The sequence below is a fragment of the Chiloscyllium punctatum genome, chromosome 23, assembly GCF_047496795.1.
Source record: "Chiloscyllium punctatum isolate Juve2018m chromosome 23, sChiPun1.3, whole genome shotgun sequence".
NCBI lineage: Eukaryota > Metazoa > Chordata > Chondrichthyes > Orectolobiformes > Hemiscylliidae > Chiloscyllium > Chiloscyllium punctatum.
Genome location: NC_092761.1, coordinates 29183837 through 29209242, shown reverse-complemented (window position 1 = coordinate 29209242; position 25406 = coordinate 29183837). Strand labels below are relative to the sequence as shown.

Genomic DNA, 25406 nt, shown 5'->3' with positions numbered 1-25406 from the left:
GAATGAAGTGATCCACTTGCGAACAGATGTCACCACGCCCTATTCCTACATCGGGCCTGAACGGTCCATTGGCAGAGTCTGCAGAAAGGAAATGTCTAAGGAAACTAGTCCTTTGTTCAGTTTGATTTGATACCAATGGAAGTGCTGTTTTGGGGCAGAAATGTGTCAACATCTCTGACGTTAGAGTCAAAATTTAAGTCACATCTACTCCATGGAGTGTCTTCTCAGATCGGAACATGCTGAAATGAAAACATCTAGCTCTGAGACCAAAGGTTTTTACATTAAACTGGGAGTATGTTTAATTAAGCAATTCAGATAGCCAAGATGAATAATTGGCATTTGGTTCTTCATGCTGAGCTCTCCACACCAACTGCTCCAACGAAGGCCGTGGATAAGATCCCCATCGATTATTTTGGTCAATTTTAGCCTCAACAACAACCTATTGTTCTGAACAATGCTACACCACAAGCAGAGGGCTAAGTCTGATTTTCATCGTTAATTTTCAAATTCAGTTGTTCATGCACAGTTTCTTATGAATGTGGACAGCAGAAGACCGTTAGCATTCCATTTCTAATATTTCCAGAAAATTCTACTCCGATGATATCGCCTTGCCTTATCACACCTCAAGCCAGGAACCTGGATCAGTCGAGTTCCTTTCCACACATGGAGTTGCTTTTTCTAATTCATTGACTGCTGATATAACAGATTATTGGCCTTGAGAGTCAGTTGTAAATTAGGTTGAACTTTCTCAGCTTGACTTTCAACTGATCCTAAAAAATACTCATCACCTGCAGGTAAATGCATTGCATTGCTTCTTGTTTTGCTTAATTCCACCCCCCCCCCCCCGAACATCCAAATTTCACGTTAGTTCGACAAATGTTTTGAACCTGATTCGTGTTGGAAGTTGGTGGCTTTTTGTGTCTCAACATATAATTTGTTCAATTAGACGTCTTGAAATTACTTCGGTTTCTTCACAGTTGAAAATTTACTTTCGATTGAATGCAAAGCTCAAGCTCCACGAAATCCAAATTCTGCTAAGAAATTAATGACTTTTATAGGTTTCAGCGCTGTGAACAGGATTCGAACCTGCGCAGGGAGACCCCAATGGATTTCAAATCCAATGCCTTAACCTCTCGGCCATCACAGCTGCAGGAAAATAGCCAATTTTCATAGTAAAAGAACTTAATTCATGAAATATGTACTTTGTTTGAAGAACAAATTGTCAAGACCCAAAGATTTCGCCAAATCCTTTGCAGAGACCCAGACGAACGTTATCTTAGCAGATTGACAGGCTTTCACTGCAAACTAGATCCTGACACAGCTGAAGTTGCGGGAATGATTCTTCATCGAATTATAGAGTCAAGGATGTACACCACACGTAGAGAGGATCATTGTCTCACGATGTCCGATCGATTTTGACTCAATTGCTCATCATCTGGTGCCAAAGTTGTGTTTTAATATTCATCGAAATATGGTATTAGAAATGTTGATGCTAAGTCCACAAACACTAGCTACATTTGTAAAAATAAAATCGGAATTAGAAAGAATGCACAACCAATTTACAGGAATTGATCCAGCAACTAATCCGTAAGTTCTGACATCAGGTCATGAACTTGTGACCACAAGAGAGGAAGATTGACCGAAGATTTGGAACTTGAAATCGTCTTGACGGAATTATTTGCAAAGTTTTTGCAGTTGTTCTATAGTTATCAAGTCTTTGAACAATACAACACGGAAAATGGCCCTTCTTTCCAACTTGACCATTGAGGACAGTTATCCTAAATTAGTAGGTCCCATTTGCCAACTTTTGGCCCACATCCCTCTGAACCTTGTTACTCATATATCCATCCAGATGCCATAAAATGTTACAGTTGTACTAGTCTCCAACAATTTCTCTGGCTGCTCTTTCTGGACACGACTGAAAAAGTTGCCCCTGACGTCCCTTTTAAATCCTTAGCCACTAATTTTAAACCGATGTTTTCTAAGTTTTGACTTCCTCACCAGCAGAAAAACACCTTGACGAGTCAACCTATCCATGTCCCTCATGATTTGATAAATAGCAACGATTTGACTTTATCATACTTGTCAGGAGGGAAATGTGTGGAGATTATTTTTCGAAGATTTGAAGAAGAAAGTCTGATGTACAGATTTTAGGAATTGCATCTTGGAGAAGTTTTTAATAAGTCATTGAAGTCTAGCAGCAGTTGTAGAAGTCTGTTGTGAAAGCTGCAGAAGGATTTCAGGGCACGAGAACGAAGCATTATTTCCAATGTATTGTGGCTCAGTTCGACCGCACTTGGACTACAGTATGAGGAATTATAATCCTCAATTTAGGAAAGATACTAATGCCACATGAGGAATACCACGAATGGTGATTAGTCTTCATGTCATGGATGAACGTTAGTCCTCTGAATTGAAATTAGGCAAATCCGGTCTTTTTTTAACAGTTTCAACACAAGAGAGGTAATCTCATTGAGAGTTGCAAAATATTTGAAGAGATAGACAGGGTGGTGCAATTAAGTTTTGTTCCCTCATCGGTGAATCTAGAAGCAGGAGAGGACAATTTTAAAATGAAGCGTTGTGATTTATGACCAGGATGAGAACTATTGATTTTCGTCTTAGCCTTGAGAAGTCTCGCTATTCAGCACTACAGTGAGCCTTGGATATTTGGTCTTTGAATGCACCACTATCAGCCTGACCCGCCGACACTTACTGCATCACTATAGACCTGACCCCTCACAATTACCGCCTTAATTTCAGCGTGAACCCCTCAAACTTATTGCATCACTATCCATCTGGCGCCCTCACATTTACTGCGCCACTTTCAGTTCGAGACCCTCATTTTGACTGCGTTACTATCAGCCTGACTGCCAAACACTTACTTTGTCACTATCAGTCGCGTCCTTACACTTCCTATGTTACTATTATCCTGACTCCTTACACTTACTGTGTCACTATCATCCTGAGTGGCTCACACTTACTGCATCACTAGCACACCAACACTCTCACCTTTACTGCATCACTATCGGCCTGACACCTCGCACGTACAGCATCACTATTAGCCTGACGCGCTCACAAGTTTTGCGTCACTACTACCCTGACCCCCTCAGAATTGCTGTGTCGCTATTAGCCTGAGCCCCTCACTATCACGCTGATCAAGCTCACAATTACAGCATCACTATCAACCTGACCCCCTCACACTTTCTCTGTCATTATCACCCTGACCCTCTCATACATAATGCGTCACTGTCACACTGAGACACTCACATTTTCTGCGTCGTTATCAGCCGGACCCGTCAGCACACAGCGTCACTGTCAACCTGGCCCCTCACACTTGCATGCCTCAATATCAGCGTGAACCCCTCACACTTACTGCATCACTGTCCATCTGCCATCCTCACACTTACTGCACTATTTTCACTTTGACATCCTCAATTTTACTGCGTCACTATCAGCCTGACAGCCACACACATATTGTGTCACTATCAGTGACGTCCTCGCACTTCCTATGTTAATATCACCCTCACTCCTAAAAACTACTGCGTCACTATCAGCCTGACTCCATCACACTTTTTGTGTCAGTATCAGACTGACGCCTCACGCTTACCATGTTACTAAAACTCTGCCCCATCACACTGATTGCGTCACTATCAGCCTGACCCCTCAGACGTACTGTGTCAATATCATCCTGACCCACTCACACTTTTTGTATCAGTTTCAGTCTGACGCCTTGCACTTACTATATAACTAAAACTCTCCCCCTCACACTGACTGTGTCACTCTCAGCCTGACCCCTTCATACTTACTGTGTCAATATCAGTCTGACCCCTCTGACTTACTGCGTCACTCTCACTCTGATCCTCTCTCATTTACTGTGTCACTCTCACCCTGACATCCTCACATATACTGCGTCACTCTCACTCTGACCCACTCACACAGTCTTTGCCATTTTCACCTTGCTGGCCTTATTTTTATTGTGTCCCCATCAGCCTCACCGCCACACACTTATTGCGTCACTTTCAGTCACGCCCTCACACTTCCCATGTTACTATCACCCTGAAGCCTTACACTTATTGGATCATTATCAGGCTGATCCCTCACACTTACTGTGTCACTATCAGCCTGACTCCATCACATTTATTGTGTTAGTATCAGACTGACGCCTCACACTTATCTTGTCAGTAAAACACTGCCCTGTCACATTGACTGTGTCACTATCAGCCTGACGCCCTCACACTTATTGCTTCACTATCGCAATGCCTCTCTCTCACTTACGACGTCGTTTACACCCTGACACCCCACACTTGCTGTGGCACTATCACACTGAGGGCCGTACACTTATTATCACTGTCATCCTGACCCCTTACACTTACTGCGTCACTATCACACTGGTATCTCACACCCACTGTGTCACTATCATCCTGAGCCACTTACACCTATTGCGTCACTAACACGTTGACCCCAACACACTAACTGCATCAATATCAGCCTGACCATTTCACACATTCTGCACCACTACCAGGCTGACTCCCTCACATGCGCTGTGTCACTATCAGGCTTACCCACTCATGCTTACTGCGTCACTATCACCCTGACTCCCCACTCTTACTGCGTCAAGAGCATTGTGCCCCCATACACTTACAGCGTCACACTTACTGCGTCAAGATCAGCCTGATCCCCTCAAACTTAATGCGTCACTATCAGCTTCAACACTCACATTTACGGCGTCACATCTAGCACTACCCCTGCACACTTACTACATCCCTAACCGCCTTACCCCCTCACATGTACTTCATCACTATCAGCCTGAGACACTCACACTTACAGCTTTACTACAACCTGGCCCTGTGAGTGCATCTACATCACTGTCACCCTGACCCCTTGCCCATAGTGCGTCACTAAAAGCCTGGCCCCTCAAATGTTCTGCGTCACTATCACACTGACATCTCACACTCACTGCGTCACTATCACCCTGACCCCTCACAATTACTGCATCACTCCAACCTGACCCCCTGAAAGCATCTGCATCACTGTGAACCTGAACCCATCACACTTGCCATGTCACCATCACAATGACACATTCACACAGTCTGTTTCACTGTCATCCTGACACCTCACACTCACTGGATCACTACCATCCTCCCCCTCATACTGACCTGTCACTACCATCCAGAGCTGCTCACACTTATTGCGTTCCTATCACTCTGCTCCCAACACACTTACTGTTTCACGATCAGCCTGACACTCGCACACTTCCCACATCACTATCAGCCTGACACCTCACAATTTCACCGTGTCTATCAGTCTGACTACTCACATTTCCTGCATCACTATCACCTTGTCACTTAACACTTACTGGCCAGTATTAGCCTGACGCCCTCAACATACTGCATCAATATCAGCCTGAACTCTCACACTTACTCTGTCACCATCACGCTGACCCCCTCACACTCACTGCGTCACTATCACCCTGTCCCCTCTCACTTCCTGCATTAGGATCACTCTGACTCACTGACACTTACTGCATCACTATCAGCCTGATCCCTCACACATACTGTGACACTATCAGCCTGACCCCACCACACTTACTGCTTCAATATCACAGTGACCCCTCACACTTACCGCATCAGTAACAGCCTGACACCTCACACTTACTGCGTCACTATTCCCCTAACACCTCACTTTTATTGGCCACTATCAGCCTGACGCTCTCAACTTACTGTGTCACTACCAGCCTGCACGCACACACTTACTCTCTCACTATCACCCTGACTGTCTCACACTCACTGCGTCAGTCTCTGCTTGACCACATCACACTTACTACGTCACTATCACCCTGTCCCCTCCCACTTTATGCGTCAGGATCAGCCTGACACAGTAACACTTACTGCATCACGAGCAGCCTGATCTCCTTCCAATTACTGCGTCACTATCAGCCTGACCACTCACTCTTACTGCGTCACTGTCACACTGACCCCTCACACGAAGTGCTTCACTATTGGTCTTATCCCTCAGACCTACTGAATCACTATCACTCTGACCCCCCTCACGGCGTAACTATCGGCCTGATCCACTCACACAGTCTGTGTCACTACCACGCTGACACCTCACCCTCATTGTGTCACTATCATCATCACTCCATCACATTAATTGAGTCACTGTCAGCCTGATCCCCTGTAATGGAAAATTATCATTTTTTTGTGAAATCTGTGAAAGCATGGTTGAAACAAAGAAGTATGGACCTAACTTTGCAAAAAGACAGAAAAAATATAAAGTTCAACCTAATTTACATCTGACTCTCAAGGCCAATAATCGATTATATCAGCAGTCAATAAATTAGAAAAAACAACTCCATGTGTGGAAAGGAACTCGACTGATCCAGGTCCCTGGCTTGAGGTGTGATAAGGCAAGGCGATATATAGTATAAAGGGAATATGTGAAAACCGTCAGGCGTCCATTTTATGAGGCGTCTTGCAAATGTGTCGGGTCCATTCTGGAAATTTCAAAAATAAACTTTTTCTTTGCTCTAGGTAGCATTTGCGTCGAGTCGATTGAAATTCAACGCAGTAAACCCGGGGGCTCGTTAGGGACCCTGCGACTGGGTAAGATATTGAAGATTCCCAGAAGGTGTACGCGCCACTGCCTTGAAGGTCTTTCACTTCATCTCGAGCGCTGAATTGGCCCTTTTGAGTGAGAGGACCTGGGGATAAGTGGATCGCCCCAGAGTCGCGTTCCGAATCGAATTGTGTCAGGGTAAGAGTTGTGGCTAAAGTAATCTGACATAGAGACTCGTTCGAAGAGAATAGACGAACCAGGAAGAAGGAACAGTGAACTCTCACGCGGTATTCGAGTAAAACTCAAGGGAAAGGATTGCCGTCTCTAGAGAGTTTAAGAGACAGCAAGATTAACGGTGGTTTGAGACTTGGAGCCACCATGGGCAGCGTTGGAGACGCCAAAGCTGTACAGGTTACATGGGTTCTTGGTTTGTGAAAACCAAGGCAATGAGGCGGTTGCACCCAATGAGAGGGGACCTCCGGAGGTAAAAGCAAGTTATAGTGGCAAAGAGAAGATTATGGTATCGTGAGAGAGAGAGAGATAGACAGATAGACAGACAGAGAGACAGACAGAGAGCGATGAACACTTTTCCAATATCCATGATAATCGGCTCCAGCAAGAGCGAACAAAAAGAGGGTCGACAGACAACTCGGAATGGTCAAGAAAAAGTACAATATATGCTAAATAATTATGGCCCAGTTTCTGTAAAGCAGTTAAAAATTTAAATCAAGGAATGTGTTTTTGTGGAGGAAGGAAGTTTTAGTAATATTCAGTTGCAAATGCTGAGGTCACCGTTGGAGGAGAGAGAGAAGGAGAAACGGTAGGGTAAAATAGAACCTGTGAATTGGAGTGCTTATCACATGTTGAAGGCTGAGCCTGATTTCAGGGAAAGAAAATCTCGAAATAAAGATAGATCAAGTACACATACAAACACCAGCGCACATGCACACACACACACAGAAAACAACCTAATGAAGCTGGACAGTGTGTTAAGACTGGATCAGATCCTGACCTTAATGGGTGCCCTCGAAGAGCTGCAGCCCCCCTACGAGATCCACTTCACGAAGATTCCAAGTCAACTTCGCCGCCTCAGGGTCTGCTGAATCACCAATACCATATCGTACCCACAATCAATTGAAGCAAGAATCCCTAAAGAAGTCGAGACAATGTCCCAGTACCTTAAGCACCTCACGAAAGTCGATAACGTCTATTGTGGACTGATACCATCCAAGGACATAACGACGGCAGAGATCACATCGTATGAGGCACACCTGAGGAGCAGCTTCATCAATGGAATGAAGTACGGAACAACAAAATAGGTAATAATATACGTGTATTATCTGGGACACGGGAAAGTTGAATTAGATAGAACAATACGTGATACATGCTGAAAAACTACTGGCTCAAGAGAACCATAACCGGAAATTAAAGATGGAACAGCAATCACATGAACCTCACCTTATTATGATGCAAATGGTCGTTCAGCCATTGGAAGGACGACATGCAGGAAAAGAGAGAGGCACAGGTGGAGTTCACAAAAGAGGAAGGGATCATGGAAGTGCGCTTGCAGAGATAGATCTGGCTGGTGCTTTGTTTGCGGAGCAATGGACCACTGGTCAAGACAGTGCCCGCACAGACAGCCTCAATCGGTCCTGGAGGCTGGACAGCATGGTGACTGACAGGGGACGACTGAGGTTGAGGTGGGCAGGCCACAAGGTACAGGTTAACCTCTTTCCTTTATACTTGGCAACGAAGAATCCCTAATGCTAATCACTTCTACTAACCTAACGGGCACTGAGATGTATCCCAACTCTATATTGAACATTGAGATTGCGAAGTGTGAACAACATGTTCAATATAACAATGATGCGTATATGTCGATGCCTACCTATATGTTATATGTGGAAGGTACACCAGTTACCTTTTTGGTAGATACATGGCCAGCATATTCACTCCTCAAATCAAGACAGTTCAGAGAGTTGACGCCAATAAAGATGAGTGGAATGTTCCTGAACTAAATGGAGGCATCAGGCATCGTGATATGGGAGAGTTTTACCTCACCCATATTGTGTGAAATCAGTAATGTGTATCCATTCTGATTCTCAATTTTGTTAGCTGAATTCTGTCCTTTACATTTAATGGCTTAGGATCTCATAGTGAGACTGGGGTTGTATTTGCTCAGTACTCCGACGGGCTTGCAGGTAATTCTAAGGGAAGATTCACAAGTGTAAACTGTAAAATACAACCCACCACCCCTGGTGTATGTTTATGAGTGGCTATTAAGCCAGAGAGCAATGAGTTCAGTGAGCAATTCACTCGCCCTGGAAGCAGGTAACCATGTTAATCTTATTAACACCGATTTGTTTTGCGGGAATATGCTGCACTGCACAGCACACATACACCACGATAGCCCTGAGGAACCATAAGAGAAGTATTGGTTCAGGAGATTGGTTAAACCAGGTCAGTTGTTATTGTGCGAATTTTATTGAAGGGATGGCAGATGTGCAGTCAGTGTGAACTTAAGTAAAGTGCCTGCGACGGCAAGTAAACTGTATACTTTTTATGTGGAAGGCTATGCTCCTCGCGTGTCACTGGCGAAGGTGTCCAGTGACTGGTGGCAGGACTTGGGGCCATGGGGACTAAAGGCATAAAGAACGAAATGTTGGGTTTTCTGGGACGATGTGGGTATGTGGTTCAATGCAGATGTGCGGACATATAGGAAGAAATTAATTTGTCTAACTCAGGCAATAGAACAGTCGAGGTAACCCCCTCTAGCCCTGAACAGCCTAGAAGGCTGGCCTGGTGTTTCCTTAAGATAAACTTCTCAGACCCAAGATTAATAACGGTCCCTACTGAATTATGGGTAAAAGGCAAACATGATGTGGGGCATATACGAGGTTGTGAACCAATCCGAGTAACCACGAAGCCGGAGTATCGTCCTTGCACAGCGCAATGCCCGTTAAAACCCGAGGCCATGGACGTAGTTACTCCAGTCTTTCAGTCCTTCCCAAAGGCTAGAGAGATAATCCCCTGTGTAAAATCACCGGTGAGAACTCCCATTTTTCTGATCATAAAGGCAAAAATTCCAAGTGAACGGGAGGAATGCAGATTTGTTCAAGACCTGCAGGCAGTTAATAACATCATTGTCCCGCGCGTATCAAATGTTCCCAAACCCTATACTGTATTAGCTCAATTTCCACCGGACAGTAAATGGTTCCCTGCTGTGGATTTAGCAAATACATTCTTTCGTGTAATGGTGCATCCAGATAGTCAATTCTGGTTCACTTTTTCATTCAAAGGGAAATCTTATGAGTTCACACGACTTTGTCAATGTTACTGTGAGTCATCCACCATATATAATGAGGCTCTATGCAGGAATCTGGAGACTTTTGTTTTAACCCCTGGGTCTGCACTTCTACAATCTGTAGACGATTACCTAATAGTAGCACCGACAGAGGAACAATTTGAGAAGGATTCCCTTGCGTTGCACGAGGGAAGGGCACAAAGCCAGTCTCGCAAAGCTTCAATTTATGCAACAACAGGTGAAGTTCTTCAATCTCTTAACATCTGAACAAGGGAAGACTATTGGTCAGGACAGAGTGCAAGTGATTCAGCAAATTCCAAGGCCTCACATGAGGAAACAATTGCTATCCATTTTGGGCATACGCTCCTACTGAAGAACGTTTATCCCACATTACACAAATCTTGAGGCGCCCCGAAGTGACATGGCCCATGGAAAAGGGTAGCAGAAACAAGGTCCGTTGCAATGGATCACAGTGGCCGAGTTGAATTGAAAAAGACGTTTCAAAGTACACCTACACTGGGGATTCCGAATCCAAACAAGCCTTCAGTCAAATGGTAGATGAAAAACATGGCTGCATGACATCTGTGTTGTTGCAGGATCATGGGGGAAAATTCAGGCTGGCAACTTATTTTTCGGCTAAGCTTGACCTCGTAGCGGCAGGATTGCGTAAATGCCTGCGAGCTGGGCTTGTTATATAATCGGCTATGGCGACTTAACCAAACTGATCGCACATGCAGTATCCTTACTGCTTTCCGAGCAAAAGACAGCACATACGTCGGCAGCACGTATACATTCAGATACAATACTGTGTTCTTGGAGAAGCCTAACATTGTAATAAAACGATGTAACGTCCTGAATGCTGCTAGTCCTCTCACTAGAGAAGGAGACGGAGACCCACATGATTGTATCGCTGTAATTAATGAAATGTGCTGCCTCGACAAGACTTGCAGAATTCACCACTTCATAATCTAAATATTGCGTTTTTTTTCGTGGATGAGTAAGCATTCAGGAGCAAGGAGATAGGCCAGAATTGTATTGGGTATGCTGTTGTAACCACCCATGAGGTATTCAAAGCGGGATCACTCCCTTCTCAACTGTCAGCGCAAGCAGCGGAGCTGGTTGCATTGACTGAGGCATGTAAATTGGCTAAGGGAAAGACTGCGAATATTTAGCCAATAGCAGATACGCATTCGGAGTTGCACGTGATGTTGGAACCCTGTGGAAATACAGGGACTTCTTGACCTTCACCGGAAAGCCCATCACACACCGTGATCAGATTTCTGACCTCTTGGAAGTTCTCCTATTGCCTAAATCAATCGCTGTGTGTAAATATGATGCCCACACGCAAAATAACGATTCCGTTTCTCAAGGAAATGCAAGGGCAGACTCAGCGGCAAGGACAGCAGCCCAGCAGCCGGTAAATGATCAGTTTGACATGGGAATGACAGAAATCCTTACCCCAACAGCAGACGTAGGGGAGTCATAGTCAAAGTCCAGGCTTGAAGACACGTTTGAGCGGAAAAAATCAGAGTGCAGTTTGAGGTAAGGGGTATGGTGTGGCCCCAATGTTAAACCTGTTCTACCACGATCATTGTTTCCATTCTATGCCGAACTGACACAAAGTAAGGAACATGTGTCAAAAGAGGGGAGATATGACAGCATTTCAGCACAGTGGTACACTGAGGGATTTACTCATTACTTCCAGAAATATTGCGAAAGATGTGTTATCTGCAACAATAATGTGGGGAGGGGGAATACAGATGAGTCATGTAGCACTTCCGAAACCCCAAAAACAATTTGACCATTTACAACTGGATTTTACCGAACTAACACCCTGCGAAGGAAAAAGGTATTGTCTGGTAATAGGTGATATGTTTTACAAATGGGTGCAAGCGTTCCCCATGGCCAAAGAAAATGCCAGTGCCATAACCAAAGCTTTCCTAACTGAAATAATTCCGAGATGGAGCATCCCTGAGAGGCTTAGTAGTCCCAAGGTTTGTGAAGGTTTATAGCTCCGGTTGAGGTTTAGGGTGTAGGTTTGCTCGCTGAGCTGTAGGTTTGATATCCAGACGTTTCATTACCTGGCTAGGTAACATCATCAGTGGCGATCTCCAAGTGAAGTGAAGTGAAAATGTTGTCTCCTGCTTTCTATTTATATGTTTGGTATGGATGGGGTTCCTGGGGTTTGTGGTGATATCATTTCCTATTCGTTTTCTGAGGGGTTGCCAGATGGTAAATCGATCTATGTGTTTGTTTATGGCGTTGTGATTGGAGTGCGAGGCCTCTCGGAATTCTCTGGTGTGTCTGCATATACAGCAAACCGACAAACACTGAACAAATACTTAACTACACCAGCAACCATCCCAACACGCAAAAAGGAAGCTGTATCAGAACACTATTCCAATGAACCACCACACATTTCAGCACAGACGAACTTCGGAAAACAGAGGAGAACCGCCTATAAAACGTATTCAAGAAGAACGGATACTTAAAAAATACAGTCCACAGATTCCTCAGGAACAAACCACAAGTAGACCTAACACAGCCAGAAACCCTATCGACCTTTTCATACATCAATGAAGCCTCAGAAGTGGCAGCCAGACAATTAAGACCCCTCGGAATCCCACCAACAGTCTCAAACAAAACTAACAAATTTAAAAGACCCAGTACAACTCATGGACAAAACCAACGTTATATACAAAATTCCATGAAAGGACTGCCACAAACAATACGTAGGACGAACAGGAAGAAAGTTAGCCCCCAGGATACAGAACACCAGCTAGCCACAAAAAGGCACGACCCTCTCTCCCTCGTAGCCCTTCACACGGATGAAATTTAAACACCATTTCGACTGGGACAACACATCTATCCTGGGACAGGCTAAGCAAAGACATGCCAGAGAATTCCTTGAGGCCTAGCACTCCAACCGCAACGCCATAAAAAAGGCATATATCTAGATAGCATCTATCAACCCCTCAGAAAACGAACAGGAAATGGCATCACCACAAACCCCAGCAACCCCATCCTGGTCAAACATATATCTGGAAAGCAGGAGACAACAGCTTCTCTTCACTTGGCGTTCATCACTGATGATGTGACCTACAACATAGAGCATAGAAAAATACAGCGCAGTACAGGCCCTTTGGCCCTCGATGTTGCGCCGATCCAAGCCCACTTAAACTACACTAGCCCACTAACCTCCATATGCCAGGTAATGAAACGTCTAGATATCAAACCTACAGCTCAGCGAGCAAACCTACACTCTAGGCTTAGTAGTGACAGTGGGACACCATTTGTCCATAATGCCCTACAGCAGATTAGTAAGCATTTGGGAATAAACATGGGATAACACTGTGCCTACCACCAAACGAGAGGTAGGGCAGCGGAAAGAGAAAATTCTACCTTAAAAATATATTGAGAAAATGCTGCGAGGATCTAGGGATGACATGGACAAAGGCACTTCCAATTGTGCTAATGTGTATGAGATCTAGGAGGAGAGGGAGAGCTAACCCTAGTCCGTTTGAAATTTTGTTTGGTAGGCGGCCAAACACAGGAATTGTCCCGAGACGTAAGGGAAGCAAGATAACAGGCCACTGTGAGGATGAGATGTTGTGTTACTGCATGAAACTCTCGACACTTCTGTCCCAAATACAGAATCAACTGAAGACAGCACTACCCCAATCAGCAGAAGGGAAGATGTACGATCTATAACCTGGAGCCTGAATGGTGGCGAAAGACTTCAGGAGGGAAAACAGGAAGGCGAAGAGGTGGCTGGGACCGTTTCAAGTACGCCTTACAGCACAGATAGCTGTTAAGGTCGCCGGAACAGCCACGTGGATACACGCCAGCCATTACAAACTTGCAGCTGGGACTGAAGAGACATCGCACAACGCCAAAACCAATTTAGAGCAAGTGTTTATTAGAAGACTTAAGCAAATGTGGGGCTGCCCCAGTTCACACTGTTGGCAAGCGCCCTGGTAGGACTATTCATAAGGGCAGGGGCGTCTCGGATGCAGCAGCTGACGGTAATCTTAACTGATAGGACGAAGTGGATCTTTACAAGCGACCCATAGCCGTTCAGTAACAAGGTCGACTATAAATTGGATAATTAAGACTTATGCAGGGATCCATGCCGCTCCGGTGACTGGCATTTAGTAGTAGCCACCAGGGCAAAAGGGACACCTGACATGGGAAATAGATATTCTATGATCAAAATAAGACTCAGAAGAGCAATGAGGGAGTCTCGTGGTGTGGAATAGATAGATCCTTCTCTGACATCTATAGACAGGTGAATATAGTGGTGCAGTCGCCCCAACCCCGCCCTCCGAAATGCAGTGCAGAATGTACTCCAGACGATAGGAGCAGTGGGGCAGTGCAACCAATCAAACCAGATCATGGACCTAACCCCAAGCCGGGTAAAGGTCATTAATGACACACCCGAACCCGAAGGGAGACGGCCCTGGCGAGAAAGCGAATTTAAAGCAGGAGAGGACTTTGCCTGCTGGATATAAATGGCGTAAATGCGACTCCAGTAGGTTGGGAGCTGCGAAGGGCCATTGCTAGATGTGAAGGGAACAGAGCATATGCTTTGGTCATAAGACAAAACTAGAGATTAGACGTTGGCTACACATGTTGGATATGTTTGCACACAACCCAAAGGTAGACTGCCCAGCAAATTACTGAGAGTCTGGCGAGAAATGCCAGCTGTCTGCTTCCACGGGAGGCGACTAGCCTGACCATGATAGTGGGGGGGGGGGGAGGCAATTTGGGCAAATCTCGTGTCACTACGCGAACTCCAGGCTAACTACAGCCCCAAGCTTGACACGCTACCGTCCACAGCATTCCAAATAGTGGATTGCAGGGGAGAAACGTGTATTTGCACCAATGGGGGGAGACTCCTTTTGGGTATCTCCCAGTGTACCTTGATGCTGTACTTGAACAATGACTCTTCTACAGCAACATACACAAATGATACGACCATAAACATTGCTTGTTCCTTTATCAATGGTCAGACCATGAGCGGCATGGTGGCACAGTGGTTAGCATTGCTGCCTCACAGTGCTAAGAACCCGGATTAATTCCCGCCTCAGGCGACTGACAGTGTGCAGTTTCCACATTCTTCCTGAGTCTGCGTGTATTTCCTCCCACAGTCACCAGATGTGCAGGTAGGGTGAATGGGCCATGCTGAATTGCCCGTAGTGTTAGGTTTTAGGTAAATGTATGGATGGGTTGCGCTTCAGCTGGTCTGTGTGGACTTGTTGGGCGGAAAAGCCTGTTTCCACACTGTAAGTAATCTAATCTAATCAGGATGGCAGGTATAATATGGGCAGGTGGCGAGAAAGGGTACCACCACTCCCCCGGGGAGAAAGGGGTGCTGCTACACAGCGATACTGTCCACCAACACAGCAGTGTTCGCCCTAAAAGGCAGCAATTGCCGAACTCGAAGGGGCATCCCTCTACATTGGAGTGGGTACACACTCGCAGAACATCCTCACCTATGGTGTATTCGCAAATGAGACGGAGGAAGGCCTAACACTCATTAACACTGAGTTAATGGCGGTTTGGAAGCAGTGGCACAAAATCGATTGGTACTAGACATCCTGACGGCCGAGAGAGGGGGTGTCTGCAAAACGTTAGGTACCTCGTGCTGTATTAATGTTCCTGATGAGTCCCAAAATATTACTGGTTTAATAAATGGTATGAAGGCAGCTAAATGACCGCCTCCACGAGCAGATGACTCCTCCTCCCGATGGCTCACGTCCCTTATGGAGGATGGGGGTAATGGACTCATATCGTTCTATTAGTTGTAGGACTGGTCTTACTCATGTTGCTTTGAATAAGACCCTAGTTGTGTACCTGCCTAAACCACTTGCTTATGAATGCAGTAGGATACGAAATGTTAAACTGTCAGTGGCCCCAAAGAAGGAAGATCCGATTGCTTGTCCACACCCTACAGCGACGTTGACGAATGTGATGTGTGAAGATGGGCTGTGTATCGGGCAAACCAGGGAAATGGAAAAACCACCAAAAAGCTTTGTTAGAGTTAGGTGGTGTCTGAGGAAATGCCTGGTGTTTATAAATTATTTTTGATATATAGCAACCTGGCTTTTTATTTGGTTGTTGCCCTTGTTGTAAAATGACAAAAATTTGAAAAATGCAATGGAAAATTAACAAAATTATCATTTACTGTGAAATATGTCAGAGAATGTTTTGCAAAATTTAATACTTCGCTGAAATATGCAAACACTTTGCTGAAATCTGGGTCGAGGAGTCAGCTTGTCTTTGTGTAACGTAGCAAACATTTCACCTGGCCTTGCGAGCAGCCGAGTTCAGAAAAAAGCTTCGGAAACATAAAGACAATTATGTCCAAGGCATGGGAATGAGAAAATATGAGCTCGAATGTTTCCCAACACTTGTCCTTGAGCATGTGATAAGAATAATAGAACACGAATTTGTGAATTTTGTTCACAGCCCTTACATAAGGCACTTTTGCCAAGTATATTGGCCGCTCTGCATGCACAGGTTGAAAAATAAAGCCTTTCCTTTGCTCTTGCTAGCAGTTGATTCGAGTCGATTAAATTTCCACGACAGGAGTCAGGGTGTCAGGCAGTGGGAGAATTGTTGGGTATCAGTAAATGGGAGAATTGTTGCACAGTGCCATTACATTGGAAAATTAGTACAAATTGCCTATTCATTAAAGAATTTTAGCAGAACACCTCTAAATGGAAGAATAGGGGCAGGGAATCATTGAGAAGGAACAATTTTGAAAGCTGCAATAAAGTTGAGATTCGAGTCCGCCCACAAAGAAATGGAAAAAAATCTTTGGAGCAGGGAAGCCAATAGGTGGAGGAAGTGTATCAGGAAACAACACAATGCGACAATTGACGCAGGGCATCAATAATGGGAGAGTTGGTGCCGATGTCACGAAAGTAGAGAATTGGTGGAAGACGTGGGAGAACTGGTGCTTAATAATATTAAATGTGGTGGAGGTGCAGTTTCTGATGAAAAGAAGATTCTTGCAGAATTCGAAAATGGTAGAATGGTGCACGGAAGTGAAGCTGTATTTGGGTCAATTGTTGCATGAACCACAAAATGGAAAGATTGCACAGTGGAACTTTAACAGCGAATTGGGTGTATGACACCACTATCTCAGAGAGTCAGAGTGGCGTTCCCCACACTGGGAGAAGTTGGTTTGGGTACCAATGAACATGAGAATTGTTTCAGGGCAATATTGAATTCGAGAATTGGTGTGGGGTGCTTAAAGCATGCAGAGTTGGAACACAGAATAGTTAAAAGGGAGAACACGGGCAGGAATCAGTAAGTCGAAGAAATGTTGTAAAGTGCAGGAAAGTGACCATTCAATGCAGGGCGAAATTAATGAAAAAACTTTGAGCAGTAAACCATTATGTGGAAGATGTTTGTCAGGAAACAGCAAAACAGGAGAGTTGGGGCAAGGCAATACTCAGTGGGAGAGTTTCTTCAGTTCATGACGAAAGGGTGGATTAGTGCAGAATTGGCAATTTGAGAATTTGATGCAGTAAACGCCAAAATTGGAGAATTACAGCAGCGGACCACGACATGGGAGAATCATTGCAGCTACATAGTTAATGGAAGAAGTAGTGCGGAGTGGACCTAAATTAGATATGTGGTTCAAGTCACCATTAAAATGTAGAATTAGAGTAGGGCACTCCTAAATGCGAGATTTGAACTCGGGCATCAGAAAATGAGAGAATCATACTGGGATATGAGGAAATGGCAGAATTCGTATCTTTATATGAAAAAACAGGAGAATTCAGTGTCGGAGTATGAGGAAATGGGAGAATAAGTATAGGGGTATGAGTAAATGGAGCTGCAACAAGATCTCACGGCTCTTAAACTCAATCCTCCTGTTAATGAAAGCCAAAAACACCATATGCTTTCTTAACAACCCTGTCCACCTGGGTGGAAGTTTTAAGGGATCTATGTACATGCACACCAAGATCCCGCTGTTCCTCCACACTGCCAAGAATGCTGCCTTTAGTCCTGTACTCAACTTTCAAGTTCGATCTTCCAAAATGCATCACCTCACATTTATCCAGTTTGAATTCCACCTACCACCTCTCAGCCCATCTCTGCATCCAAGCAATGTCAGGCTGCAACGTACAACAATCCTGTATACTGTCGATGATACCTCCAACCTTTGTGTCCTCTGCAAACTTGCTAACCCATCTTTCAATCTCCTCATCCAAGTCATTAATAAAAATTACAAAGAGTAGAGGCCCAAGAACAGAGCTCTGTGGAACACCATTCACCACTGACTTCCAGGCAGAATATTTTCCTTCCACAACCACTCGCTGTCTTCTGTCGACCAGCCAATTCTATATCCAGAGAGCTAAATTTCCCTGTATCCCATTCCTCCTGACATTCTGAACGAGCCTACCTTGGGGAATCTTATCAAATGCCTTGCTGAAGTCCAGATACACAACATCCACCGCTCGACCCTCATCAACCTTTCTAGTAACATCCTCAAATAACTCAGTAAGATTCGTGAGGCATGACCTGTCCCTCACAAAGCCGTGCTGACTACATTTAATCAAGCCATGCTCTTCCACATGGTCATAAATCCTATCCCGCAGAATCCTTTCTAACACCTTGCAGATGACAGACGTGAGACTAACTGGTCATAAATTTCTGGGGATTTCCCTATGTCCTTTCTTGAAGAGAGGAATTGCATTTGCCTCCCTCCAGTCCTCAGGTACGAATCCGGTGGAGAGCGAGGATGCAAAGATCTTCGCAAGCTGCGAAGCAAACACATTTCTCGCTTCCCATAGCAGCCGAGGACAAATCTGGTCTGGCCCTGGTGACTTGTTAATATTAATGTTTGACAACATTTTCAACACATCAGCTTCCTCGATCTATCTGTTGCAGCAGGATTACCTGCTCTTCAATGGTTTCAGTCACTACAAAGTCCTTTTCTTTTGTAAAGACAGAAGCAAAAATCTCATTTAGGCCTTCCCGTACCTCCTCAGACTCTATCCACAAGTTCCCTATGCTATCCCTGATCGGCCCTACTCTTTCTTTGATCATTCTCTTATCCCTCACATATGTGCAAAATGCCTTGAGATTCTCCCTAATGATTCCTGCCGAGACGTTTTCCTGCTCCCTCCTGGCTCTCCTCAGACCATTTTTGAGCTCCTTCCTCGCCTGCCTGTAATCCTCTAGAGCTGAGAAAGACCCTTGCTTCCTTCATCTGACATAAGTTGCCTTCTTTCTTTTGATGAGAAGCTCCACCGCTCTCGTCATCCAAGGTTCCTTTATCTTACCCTTTCTTGCCTGACTCAAGGGAACACATTTGTGCATCTCTCGCAATAACTGTTTCTTAAACAGTCTCCACATATCTATAGTGCCCTTTCCATGGAACAATTGGTCCCAGTCCATGCTTCTCAACTATAGTATCATAGTTTCCTTTTCCCCACGTAAATATCCTTCCATTGTGCCTGCTTCTCTCCTTCTCCATGGCTATGTAGAAGATGAGGCAGTTGTGGTCACTATCAGCAAACTGCTCTCCCACCGCAAGATCTGACACCTACCCCAGCTAATTGCCGAGCACCAAATCCAAAATGGTCTCTCCCCTCGTCGGCCTGTCAACGTACTGAGTTAGGAAACCCTCCTGAACATACCTTACAAAAACAGCTCATTCCAAATCATCTGCTGGAAGGAGGTTCCAATCAATATTGGGAAAGTTAGTCACCATTACAACTACGCTATTGCATTCACACTTTTCCAAGATCTGCCGACCTATGTTTTCTTCTGTTGGGGGGCCTGTATTTAATCCTCGTGAGGTGATTGCTGCCTTACTGTTTCTAATTTCCACCCATACTGACTCAGTAGCCAGACCTTCCTCGATAATGTTAACTTCTGTAGCTGTGATACACTCTCTGATTAGCAGTGCTACACCCCTTCCTCTTTTTCCCTCCTCGCTATTCTTTTTAAATGTTCTAAACCATGGAACATCCAGCAACCATTCCTGCCCCTGAGAAACCCATGTCTCTGTTGTGGCCACAACATCATAGCTCTAAGCTCATCACTTTTATTTACATTTCCCCAGGATTACCGAGCACAGTGACTCCGTTTTGGGGGAGGGGGCGGGGACGGGGGAATGATGTCTCAGTGGTTAGCATGGTTGTTTCACAGTACCAGGGACCCGGATTGGGGGACAGGAGGAGGGGGAGGGTGCATGGTGTCTCAATGGTTAGCACGGCTGTCTCTCAGTACCAGAGACCCGGTTTGGGGGGAGGGGGAGGGGGCATGCTGTCTCAGTGGTTAGCACGGCTGTCTCACAGTACCAGGGACCCGGTTGGAGGGATGGGGCTGGGGAATTGGGACATGGTGTCTCAGTGGTTAACACAGCTGTCTCAAAGTACCAGAGAATCGGTTTGGGGGGAGGGGAGGGGGGCATGGTGTCTCAGTGGTGAGCACGGCTGTCTCACAGTACCAGGGACCCGATTTCGGGGGATGGGGAGGGGGGGCATGTTGTCTCAGTGGTTATCATGGCTGTCTCACAGCACCAGGGAACCGGTTTAGGTGGGATGGGGGGGCAAGGTGTCTCAGTGGCTAGCACGGCTGTCTCACAGTACCAGGGACCCGGTTTGGGGGAGGCGGAGTGGGGGATGATGTCTCAGTGGTTAGCACTGCTGTCTCACTGTACCTCGGACCCGGTTTGTGGGGAGAGGAAGGGGGGCTGGTGTCTCACTGCCTTTGACATCTTCCAAAACCTTTCTCCAAACACCTTAAAATTATGCTCACCTCGTGACAATCATTCGTGGGAGGAAGTCTCTGGCTATTTACTCTGTCTGTAACTCTCACTATCTTGTTCAGCTCTATCAAGTTACCTCTCATCCTTCTTTACTCCAAGGAGAAAAGCCATAGCTCCCTCAACCTTCCTTCAAAAGACAAGCCCTCTAGTCCAGGCAGCATTCTGGTAAATCTCCTCTGCACCTGCTTTAAAGCTTCCATATCCTTTCTTTACTGAGGCGACCAGAACATTTCAAATGTGATCTCACCAGAGCTTTACAGACCTGCAGCACAATCTTGCGGCTCTTCAACTGAGTCCACCTGCTAATGAAAACCAACACACCATATGCCTTCTGAACAACCCTATCAACTTAGGTGGCAACTGAGACACCGACAGACATGGACCCCAAGATCCGTTTGTTCCTCCACACTGCTACAAATCCTACATTTGACCTAGTAATCTGCATTCAAATTCGACTTCCAAAATGAATCCCTTCACAAAATAGGACATTGGAACAGAATTAGGCCATTTAGCCCCTTGGATCTGCTGTGCCGTTTGGTCACAGTTAAAATGTTTCTCAGCCACATTCTCCTGCCTTCACCAACTGACCATTGATTCCCTTATTCATGAAAAACATACTTATCTCTATCTTAAAGAAAACACGGTGTCTGTGTGCGGGCGTGTGCATGTGTTTGTGTGTAAGTGTCCATATCTGTATGTATGTGTGTTGTGTGTTTAATGTGTCTATGTATGTTTGTGTGTGTCTCTGTGAAATTATGGCTCTGTGATTTTGGGGGTAAATCCATTGAAATTGAGATAAACCCTTACTCCCCTCTTCCACCTCTACGTCTGTCCCTGTTAAGGTTATAGTCATACAATGCCACCCTCTGTTGGTAGCTCCATGCCACTGCACAAGTGTCATTTTTTTTTTCTATCTGAGGACATCAAATACTGTGAATCTCTCACATTGCACGGCTGTTTGGTTTTGCAAATACCTTTGGATGCACAGAACAGTTTTGTCTGATACCTAGATATATTACCATCACCACTGGGTCATTTTCAGGACTTTTCAAATATTTCTCACTTACACCTTGTAGGGGTGGATTATAAAATATTTCAATTTAAAGAACATGTAATAAATTCATCGCATCACCTTACAGATGAATTGGTCAGAGTTGCTTGGATGTAGTTGCAGTGGAAATATTCTTTAAGGTGTACACTGTGTGCAACGAATAATCTTCAAAGACAAATCACTTTCACATTGCAGAGAGAGCACAGATATTACTCAGGAGCATTCGCCACTCTGAGTGTCCTCAGTATAATGATGATCCTCCCTATACCCAACTGTGTGTGTGTGTGCATGTGCAGATGGTGCTGTCAGTTTGGATGGTGCTATGATCTACCTCCCTCTCTCCACTTCCTCGACTGAATCCCTTATGGTTTTCTCCCTCCACTGCGATCAATGCAACAGAGTGTGAAGGCCAGCAGAGGCGGACATTGCATAACTTTTAAAACCATGGAGGCTGGCAGATCCGCTGTGCACACGGATACGCACAGAGACACGCACATACACAAACATATGCATATAGATGCACAGGCACACATAGAGACTGGTGCAGTCACACAGATACTAAAGCACACAGAGAGAAATGCCAATACACTGATGCACGTGTACACACAGATATACAGACATCAGTACATACACACCACAAACACTGACACATTGACGTTTATACAGACATGCAGAATCTGCCAGTATTTATTTTTCGCGTGCTGACTTCCTCAATATTTCACTCGATCGTGTGGTGTGTGCCAATATTTCTGTTGATCCCTTGGGATTCCTCTGCATCCTCACTATAGCTTCTATATCTTTCCTATAACAAGGCGACCAGAACTGAACACAATGTTCCAAGTGTGCTGTTACGACACAGTAATTAACCCATTTGTGAATTAAACCAAACACCCAGAAAAGCTTACCTTGCCTCATAATCTGTTAAAGCACCCATCCTCCTCCTCTAACCAAAAACAAAGTGCCTGTGCCACAGCTTGGAAAGTTAACGAGTTTTTCTCTTCCTTATTTTTTTTCAACAGTCGCCTTTAGGAATTTAGACTAGTGGTAGTTGAATGCTCCTCCTGCAGAATGTGGGAGGTAAGGGTCACCACCAGTGTCCCTGCTGACTACATCTGCTGGAAGTGCACCTGACTCCAGCTCCTTGAAAACCGCGTTAGGGAACTGGAGCTGGAGCTGGATGAACTTCGGATCATTCAGGTGGCAGAGGGGTTTATTGAGAGGAGTTACAGGGAGGTCGTCACTCCGAAGGTACTAGAAAAAGGTAAATGGGTTACAGTCAGGGGACGGAAAGGGAACCGGCAGGCAGTGCAGGGATCCCCTGTGGCCATTCACCTCAACAATAAATATACCGTTTTGGATACTATGCGGGGACTGACCAGGGGAAAGTAGTAGTGTAGAGGGATCTGCTCAGAAGGGAAAAGGGAAGAGGAGCAGAGCAGTAGTCATTGGGGACTCCATAGTTTGGGGGACAGATAGGAGGGTCTGTGGGGACGAGAGAGACTCACGGTGGTGTGTTGCCTCCCAGGTGCCAGAGTTCGTGATCGTGTTTTTGGGATCCTTAAGGGAGAGAGGGAGCAGACCCAAGTCGTGGTCCACATAGGCACTAATGACATAGGTAGGAAGAGAGGTGGGGATTAAAGGCAGAAATTCAGGGAGCTAGCATGGAAGCTCAGAGCTAGGACGATCAGAGTTGTTGGCTCTGGTTTCTTGCCCATGCCACGTGCTAGTGAGGCAAGGAATAGGGAGAGAGAGAAGGTAAACACGTGGCTGCAGGAATGGTGCAGGAGGGAGTGTTTTGGATTCTTGGATAATTGGGGCTCTTTCTGGGGTAGGTGGAACCTCTCCAAGTAGGATGGGCTTCATCTGAACTAGAGGGGTACCAATCTCCTGAGGGGGAGTGGAATTCACTGAGGCTATTGGGGTGGGTATAAACTAATCCAGCAGGGGGATGGGAACCAAAATTGTAGTTCAAGTATAGAAAGGGTTGAGAGTAGGGAGGTCTACAATCAAGTTTCAGGGACGCAAGATGGCACCGGCAAGCAAGAAGTTGGTTTGAAGTGTGTCTACTTCAACGCCAGGAGCATCCGGAATAGTGTGGACGAACTTGCAGCATGGATTGGTACTTGGGACTTCAATATTGTGGCCATTTTGGAGACATGGTTAGAGCAGTGACAGGAACAATTGTTGCAGGTTCCAGGATTTAGATGTTTCAGTAAGAACAGAGAAGATGGTTAAAGAGGGGGAGATGTTAAATTTTTTGTCAAGGACAGTATTGCAGTTGCAGAAAGGATGTTTGAGGACTCGTAAACTGAGGTAGTATGGGCTGAAGTTAGAAACAGGAAAAGAGAGGTCACCCTGTTGGGACTTTTCTTTCGGCCTCCGAATAGTTCCAGAGATGTAGAGGAAAGGATAGCAAAGATGATTCTCGATAGGAGTGACAGAGATAGGGTGGATGTAATGGGGAACTTCAACTTTTGAAATATTGAACGGGAACACTATAGTACGAGTACTATAGACGGGTCAGATTTTGTCCAGTGTGTGCAGGAGGTCTTCCTGACACAGTATATAGACAGGCAAACAAGGCGCAAAGCCACATTAGTTTTGATACTGGGTAATGAGCCTGGTCAGGTGTTAGCCTTGGAAGTAGGTGAGCACTTTGGTGATAGCGATCACAATTCTGTTATGTTTACTTCAGTGATAGAAAAGGATAGGTGTATACACTGGGCAAGGGTTATAGCTGAGGGAAAGGCAATTACAATGCCATTAGGCAAGTTTCAGGAAGCATATGATGGGGAAGGAAACTGCAGGGGATGGGCACGTTAGAAATGTGGAGCATATTCAAGGAAAAGCTACTGTGTGTCCTAGATATGTATGTACCTGTCAGGCAGGGAGGAAGCTGTAGACTGAGGGAGCCATGGTTTATGAATGAAGTGGAATCTCTGGTCAAGGGGAAGACAGCGACTTATGTTAGGATGGGATGTGAAGGCTTAGTTGGGGGGCTTGAGGGTTACAAGGTAGCCAGGAAAGACCTAAAGAGAGAGCTGTGGAATGCTTTGCCTGCAACAGTAGTAGATTCGCCAACTTTAAGTACATTTAAGTCGTCATTGGACAAGCATATGGATGTACATGGAATAGTTAAGTTAGATAGGCTTCAGATTGGTATGACAGGTCAGCTCAACATCGAGGGCCGAAGGGCCTGTACTGCGCTGTAGTACTGCGCTATGTTGCATGTTCCCCTATCTCCTCCGACTCCTGTTGCAAGTTCCCTCCACTATCCTGATGAGCCCGACCCTCACTAAAGCCATCATCTTGTTCCTCACAAAAGTATAGAACATCTTAAGTTTTACCTTAATCCTACTCAACAAGTCTTTTTCATGCCCGCTTCTCGCTCTCCTGAGATTATTCTTCACTTCCTTCCTGACTACCTTGTAACCTTCTGGAGCCTTGTCTGATCCTTGCCTAGTTAACCCTAAGTCATTTTCCTCCTTCCTCTTGAGATATTCTGCATCCATTTATACAATGGAGATATGGAGCTGCAAATGGATTGGAGCTGCACATCCTGTCACTTCCAGCATGGGCTGCAGGTTTCCCCTCGCTGGGCAGTGATCTAACACAGTGTGACTGAACAATGCACTGGGGCAGTGTACACAGCTCTACATGCTGGGAGGGTAACTGCTCCTGGTTTACAGATCCATGCCCTG

General features: G+C 45.3%; 1 non-coding gene across 1 annotated transcript; it reads right to left on the bottom strand.

Annotated features, from left to right (window-relative positions):
- Positions 1–1065: 1065 nt before the first annotated feature.
- trnas-uga (transfer RNA serine (anticodon UGA)) lies at positions 1066–1147 on the bottom strand. Its single transcript has one exon. It is a non-coding gene; the product is annotated as a tRNA-Ser (tRNA).
- Between the last annotated feature and the right edge of the window lie 24259 nt (positions 1148–25406).